The sequence below is a fragment of the Mus caroli genome, chromosome 17, assembly GCF_900094665.2.
Source record: "Mus caroli chromosome 17, CAROLI_EIJ_v1.1, whole genome shotgun sequence".
Classification (NCBI taxonomy): domain Eukaryota; kingdom Metazoa; phylum Chordata; class Mammalia; order Rodentia; family Muridae; genus Mus; species Mus caroli.
The window spans coordinates 65476617-65484750 of record NC_034586.1 but is presented as its reverse complement, the minus strand read 5'-3'; the positions used below and the strand labels follow the sequence as shown (position 1 = coordinate 65484750).

Here is an 8134-nt window from a genome sequence, read left to right as displayed (position 1 = left end):
GCCCCTCTGCCCCTCTGCCCCTCTGCCCCTCTGCCCCTCTGCCCCTCTGCCTCTGCCTCCTGGGTGCTGGGATTAAAGGCATATGCTACCATACCCAGTGCTTTTAAGGGATTGTTTTGCCTTGGCTTCTTTGTTGAGACTGAATCTCACAGTGTATTCCAGGCTGGACTTGAACTGGTTGTAGCCCAGGAGGATCAGAGAGAGAGCCCAGCTGTGGACAGCAAAGGCCTCGAGTGTCATGGACACATGAAATGAGGGTACAGATGAGAATGCCACTAAATAGCATGACATTATTTAGGGAGGAAAGGTAAAAAAGGAAGTTATGAAGTCATTCTGTGTACGCAGTAATGAAGTCAGAGCTCCGGCTTTCCTGGTGACAAAGAAGAAAGTTAACAGGACCAGAGACAGGATGTGTGCATCTAATAATGTTTCAGATATGAAGCTATTCTGAATAACAACAGGATCTAGAAAGTGGCCTGTACATGACTGCTGAGCAATCAGGGACAAGAAAACTCATGACAGTGAGGTGCTGAGCTGCTGAGTCATAGTGGATGATGAGTGGACACAAGGGTGGAAGAAGGCAGCCCAGCCCACAGCATCCCCAGTACCTAGCCCAACCTCAGTCATACTAGTCAACCCAGATCCAATGACTATGCTAAATTCTGTGCTCATTTCTTTGCTTGGATTTATCTTATTTAACTCTTACATCTGTGTGGGGGTATGTTTCTGTTTTTATTTGAAAGACAAGCATACTGAGACACTGACACTTAAATACCCTGACAGTGGTTATACAGGCAATCTGTGGTAAAGCCAGGATTTAAATGCAAGTATAAGTTAGGAGAGGGATGACAGACCTAACCATGATTGATGGACACCATTTGCTCTCCTGTGTCTTACACAGCATCTCCTGCACATGTGCAAAGACAGAGGCATGGACCTCTAGCCATCCAGGTGACACCAGAGCAAAACCAGTTTCTATATCATTTCTGGAAACTCAATGGGTTCTGGGTTATTTGGAACCAATGATGAAGAGAGTTTTCTTGTTGACAAAGTAGAAGTTTCCAACATTACCTGTGAGCTGGCTAGGTTTGTTTCCTCGTCTTGTTTAGTGTTTGATGGTTGGGTTGGTTAGTTAGTAAGTTGTTTGGTTATTTGGTTGTTTGGTTGGTTTTCTTTTTGTTACCTTGATATACAGTAGGATCATCTGGGAAAGGTTACATCAATTAAGAAAATGTTTCTATCAGATTAGCCTGCAGGTAGGTCCATGGGGAACTTTTTTTTTTCAATCAATGTTTGCTATGAGAGTGACCAGTTCACCATGAGTGGTGCCATCCCTGCTGAACAGGTGGTCCTGAGTGATATAAAAAGCAGGCTGAGGGGGCTGGAGAGATGGCTTAGCAGTTAAGAGCACTGACTGCTCTTCTGAAGGTCCTGAGTTCAAATCCCAGCAACCACATGGTGGCTCACAACCATCCATAATGAGATCTAACTCCCTCTTCTGGTGCGCCTGAAGACAGCTACAGTGTACTTACATATAATGAATAAATAAATAAATAAATAGATAGATAAATATTAAAAAAAAAAAAGCAGGCTGAGCAAGCCACAAGGAGCAAGTCGGTAAGCAGCACTTGTCTGTGGTCTCTGCCTCCATTGGTAACTCAGGTCCATGCCTGGAATTCCTGCCCTAAGCTCCCTTTAGGATGGACTGTAAGCTGTAAGATGAGAGAAGCCCTTTCTTCTCTGAGTGACTTTAGTTGTGGTATTTATTGTGGAAACAAACAATGAAAAGAAGGCAAGATGGCTTGGATCATCAGGAAGGAGATTTCACACTGCAAGGAAGAAAGAGATATGTTTGGTTTGAGAATTCTGTGGCATAATCGTAACCCAAACCATGGGAGAGTCGATCATTTTTAACCACTGTGTCCTGACAACCAGACTGGTCCTAACCCTAGACCTTTCCGTTCTGAGCCTCATAAGTAAGGGTTGGGTGAGATGACATATGAAAGCAGGTTTTCCATATTTAGAACTAAAGTGTTTCTTTTTAAAAAAAAAAATCTTGCCCCCATTTCCACAGTTCTCTGTATCCTTGCTCTGCCCCAGTGAGTAGCAGCCAAAGTCTAAAACCGATCCTAAACTTGGCACTGTTTTTTTATTTGTTTGTTTGTTTGTTTTTTTAGCGTGTCTTAAAGTTACAATTCACTCTCCATTGCTGGCAACCTTGCTCAAATAAACCCACATTCTATCTGTCTGTCTGTCTATCCATCCATCCATCCATCTCTATCTACCTACCTATCTTTTTAATGTTGTGTGAATGGGTTTTTTGCCTGCTTGCATGTCTCTGCACCATGCTCCCCACAATGGTCAAGAAACGACCCTATTTCCCCTGGAAATGGAGTTAGAGATAGGTGTTAGCAGTGTATGGGTGCTAGGAATTGAACCCAGGTCCTCTACACTAACACAAAAACGTGTGCTCGTAACTGATAAGCCATCTCTCTGGCTCTCCTTTCCAACATTTTCTCCTACCTCTATGACTGCAGCACTATTAAAATGGCAGTTTTAGTCTCATATTTTTATATCCGTTTATTTGTATGCTTTGTCTGCAACACTTTCACAACTACTAGCTGCTTTCAAGATACAGAAGCACAGCATTCAATGTGAAAATTAATAGTCATGATGGTGTTTCAATAAAAGTTTGTTTACGGTGACAGGTGGAGAGTCGTGTTAAACCCGAGTGGAGCCAGATTACTGAAACGGAATTTTCTGATTTCTTTGGAGACTCAGTTGTGTCATGTGACTTTTTTTTTTTTTTTTGGAAACTGTCATATGAGAGTTTTGCTGAGAACAGACATGTGGTGTTTCTCTAGAAGCTGCCTGAAAAAGAGGCTTGTGGTATTTGGCTGGAGTGGACGCTAGCGAGGACACATGATGTTTGGAGAGTGGACAGTGTTTGGAAAGGGTATAAGTATAACTCAACAGAGTGGACAATGCTTTGGCGCTGGTTTGCCCTGCTACTCTTTGCCGATTTTTCCGCTGGGCTTTGCTGGTGCTGTTCTTCACTGACAATGCGGTGGCATTGGTTTCACCTGGCTTTCTTCACTGATCATCACGTGTCTTGACTCTGTAGAGAGAAATGCACCAAAGAACTACACATGATATTCCGGCAGCTTCTTGCTGCTCCTGTGTGGACTCGGGCTGACTGGCAGAGCCTCATGGTTTCTTCTTGATTGAACCCCCATTGCTGATTCATGAATGGTGTTTGTAGGTGGATTGAGCTACCACTGCTGATGCATATGAACTGAACTGCTGATATCCTGACAACAAACACTGGAATCACCCCCAAAAGAGCCATTTCTGAGCAGGACCACATCCTCCTTTACCCTATTAACCTTTCCTTTCCACTATCTCTGGTGAGTGGAAAGGGAAGTTGGAGCACTCAAGAGCTCTTATCAAAGTAGGTTTTGAGAAATCTAAGCCTACGGTCACTAGGGTTTTCTGTAAACAATACAACACAAACCATGTGGCTATGTCACTTCTTTTGGAGAAATGTTAGACTTCTGAAGGTACCAGATGGTCTACAAAATCAGAGCCTGTGTTTTAAAAAAAAATAATAATGTGAACTATGGATATGGTAGAATGCAGAATATGTGTCCCAAGGTGTGGCCTTCTAGAAAGCATTGTATAAACAAAGTGGATGTACTTGAAAGAAAGGATGAAGGAACTGTCCACATTACCTCTGTGAAAAAGGCAGAGGCCTGGGAGGAATATTCTCGGCTCTTTTCACACAACCAAAGATGATAAGAAAGAACACCAGGGGGTATTCCCTCATGGTACCCCCTGTGTACCATCTACACAGTCCTCTGCCTACTGGGTAGCTTTATAAATTGCGACTCCCTGCCTAGGACTTCATATTCCTGCAATGCTAACAGTTTCTACACAGTCTGGTGTTCCGAGTCTGGCATCTATTTCCATGTCTTCATCTTGCATAGGCAACTCTGTGAACACTTCCTCTTCAATTGGCTAATTCCTGCTACACTTCCAGACCTGACCCAGCCTCCTTCGAGCTTCAGTGATCCACATAGGATTAGGTATCCTCCCTGTCTTGCTGGAGTGCTTTTTGTCTTTGTTGTTTTACACAACAACACTTACACTGGATCACTGCTTTCTGCTTTCCATCACTGAACCCTGGGTCCCTCAGGGAAGGTTTCGCTTGCTATGCCTTATTCATTTTTGCCATCCTCATTTGCCTTAGCAAATATTAAAAGGTCTAGATAACTATTGCATAAGAATGCAGGGATACTGATGACCCTACAGTTTTGAAACAAGAAAATGGAGGAAAAACTAAAATCACATAGGTTTGGGAGAAAAGCAATATAACAAATGACAAAACACAGGTCTTTTCTATAGATGAATATTATATTTTGTTCTATATCAGCATTACCAACATCATTATTTATTAGTATTATAGTAGAATAAGTATTTAAACAAAGACACAAAAGGTAGTGAGTTTATAAAGAGGAGTCAGGGCTCAGTGAATGCATAGCATTGTTTCTACCATGTACAAATTTTGTTTTGTACTCATACATATGCACACATACACATGTGCATGCACCTATAGTTCTTGAAGTTTTAAATTCTGTAAATATAAAAGTCATTTCTATAAAGTTGGCAGCATCCCTCATCCGAAATGCTTTGGACCGGAGGTGTTTCATCTTTAAGATTTTTTTCCCCAGATTTTGGTGTAACAAGGTATCTTTAGATTGAACCTATCAAAACACAAAATTCATTTTGTTTCATGTCTAGGTTATACACAGCTATTGTAACTTTATACCATTTTCAGTGAGCCTGTGTTTTAAGTGATCAATCACATGAGGTCAGGAATGGAAATTTCCATTAGTAACACCATGTCAGTACCCTGAACAGTTTCAGATTAAGGAGTCTGAATGTCAGCGCTTGCTTTTATAACCATGTTTTGACACGGCATTCATGCTTCCTCTAAAAAGCTGAGAACATTCTGAGCCTACTCCCCAGTGTGAGGGGTATAGAAGGGCAGTGGACAGGGCCAGAGGCTCCCCATGTCCCATCTCAATGTACTACGCCTTTTATTCCAGAGTCCTCAATTGGAATTTGCTTCCACTCCTTCACAAGATATGGTGCCAAGAACATTCTAGGCGCTGTGGATGTTTACTTTCAAATAAGCATAATTTATTCCAAAGATAAGGTTTTCATCTGAGCATTTACATGTCAAACCTAAGAAATTCATATTACCTTTCTAAATACATGTCTATCTCATTGCTTTTCTTATGTGATTAATAAGAGCAATATCCATCACCTAAATTTTAGGATAGTATTATTATTATTTCCATTTTATTACATTGTAGACGTGCATAGCAAAACTGAAATTTAAATTTATATTGCAAACTAAAAGAAGGCCACATAGGAGACTGTGAGTTGTGAGTTGAGCAGGTCTGGCTTTGAGTATCATGCGCAGAGAATGCAGGGATATAGATGCCCCTACGGTTTTGAAACGAGAAAATAGAGGAAAAACTAAAATCACATGGGTTTGGGGGAAAAGCAATATAACACATGAGAAAACACACAGGTCTTTTCTACAGACAAATATTATTTTCTTCTATATCATCATTACCAACAGCATTATTTATTAGTTGTTATTCATATCAAGTTTAATGATTATGTTTAAGTAAAAAAAAAATACTATATAGTGCTTTCCTCTGAACATTGCTGCACCTTACAGATATTATTGAGAACTGGAAATTACTTTTAAATGGTATTAGGAATGACATTTAAGATTATTGCTTATTAAATATTCCTTTAAATATATTTGATTAATAACTTTAATAAGCAAGGCAGAGGGGTCATTGCTATGTAAGATATAAAAATACCATTATATGACCTCTACACTTAAGTAGGTTACATGTTAATAAAAAAAAAGAGGATGGCTTGGCATGGTGGCACATGCCTTTAATTCCAGCTCTAGGAGGCAGAGGGAATATAATCTCTGTGAGTTCGAGTCCAGCCTGGTCTAAATAGTGTATTCCAGGCCAAGCAGAACTACACATTGAGACCCTGTCTTAAAATCACAAAAGGAAAAGAAAGCAAAAATACAGGTAGAATATGAATAATTATAAGGCAAATAGGATTAAATGCCATATACAGTGTAAAAAATTCAACTTATAAATTGATTTTTTATATAGGTTAAAATTCAAGAATCACAGGCAAGAACTATACAGATGTCAGCTTTGTAGATATGTATCTTTAGATACCTGTACTTGTTAGAAAATCACACATTTGACACTGGTCCCGCGATTTGAGAGCTTAGATGAAGAGCAACCCAACACAAAATAAAGCTGAAATATCGTCAGTATTGTCATGCACTCATGGTTTAATAAAATAGCTATATTGTTGGCTGAGCTCAAATGGAACACATATATAATACATGTATTAGATGACACATTCTTTATTAGATGACCAAAACTGTTGTGTGTGTGATGTCAGTCAAACGCAGTGATTGCCTGAAGTTAACATGTAAGCCCCTACAATGTTCATCTTCAGCACGCCTTTCTGCACCATTCCAGCAGGCTGGTTCTGTACCACACTACACCTCTGCATCCTATGCCTCTCTCCATTCCGGAGAACTAAGACATGTATATCAGCATTTCTTTCTTCCATCTCATCTCATACAATGCAGTTTAATCATGTTCACCCATCCCACCCCCTCCTAGGTTATTCCCTTTTCCCCGCCCACTCAGCTTAGTATCCCACCCCCTTTTCATCCATCAAATCCAACTTGTGCTGTTCATATATTCTAACATGGATAGCCTTGTACTGGAGTGTGGTCAACCTACCACAACACTATTAGGGGCGGCACTTAGTAATGTGTGTGTGTGTGTGTGTGTGTGTGTTTGTGTGTGTGTGTGTGTAGGTGTTTTGTCTGCATGTATACCTGTGCACCATATGCCAGCCTGGTATCATGAAGGCCAGAAGAGGGTATCAGATCCTCTGAAACTGGAGTCAGAGATTGCTGTGGGCTGCCATGTGGGTGCTGGGAGTGGAACCTGGGTCTTCTGTTGAGCCATCTTTCCATCTACTGAACTGTCGATGGAAACTGACTACCCCTTTCCTGGAAGTTTTCAACTACCAGTATCCCCTAGCCTATGAATAAGATGTCATGTCCCCTTCCTATCTCCATGGTAGGATTTGATCTGGCTTCAATTTACACAGGGCCTGTGGATAGTGACCTAATTCCTGTGAGATCATATATGCAGCTATGCGACTGTGTATGGAAGACACTGTTCCTTGTTCACTGTTTTTGTTTTTGTTTTTTTCTTTTTCAAGTCTTCCAGATCCCCTCAGCCTTGGAGGTAGGCGGTGCAGGGGGCTGACAAAATAAATTTCGATTGCAACTGGTGCCTTCTTATACAAAATACCCTGGTCTCCAATCAATGAAATTCACTGCTTAACAAAGTTGCTAGTAATGATGAAGGATGTTAATAATTCTTTTAAGAGTGACAAGTGGGGAGTTAGAGAGGTGGCTCAGCAGTTAAGAACACTGACTTCTCTTCTGGAATACCTGGGCTTGGTTCCCAGCCCCCAGACAGTGGCTACCAACCACTTGTAACTCCAGTTCCAGGAGATCCCGTGCTCTGTTCTGGCCTCCACTGGCACCATGCATGCACGTAGTGCAGACATACAGACCGACAAAACAATCATACACATAAAATAGACATTTTAAAAGGGGTGATAAGTGGCTAGGGAAATGACTCATTGGGTTAAACATTTGCTATGCAACATGAAAACTTGAATTCAGGTCACCAGAACCCAGTAAAAGCCAAGGGTACAATATGTGCCTGTAACCCACACGCTGGGGAGGGATGGAAAGACAGGCAGGTCTAGGGATCTCACTGGCCAGCTAGTCTAGCTAAAACCATGAGCTCAGTGAATGAGTTCGTTGAGTGACCTTGTCCCAAAAGATAGATAGATAGATAGATAGATGATAGATAGATAGATAGATAGATAATAGGGAGATGATAGATAGATAGATAGATAGATAGATAGATAGATAGATAGATGATAGATAGATAGGTAGATAGATAGATAGATAGATAGATAGATAGAT

At 40.9% G+C, this 8134-nt stretch overlaps 1 long non-coding RNA gene across 1 annotated transcript in view; it reads left to right on the top strand.

Annotated features, from left to right (window-relative positions):
• The window catches only part of LOC110312174, a 22773-nt gene that overhangs the window by 5788 nt on the left and 8851 nt on the right, over positions 1 to 8134 (top strand). The window lies entirely within an intron of this gene.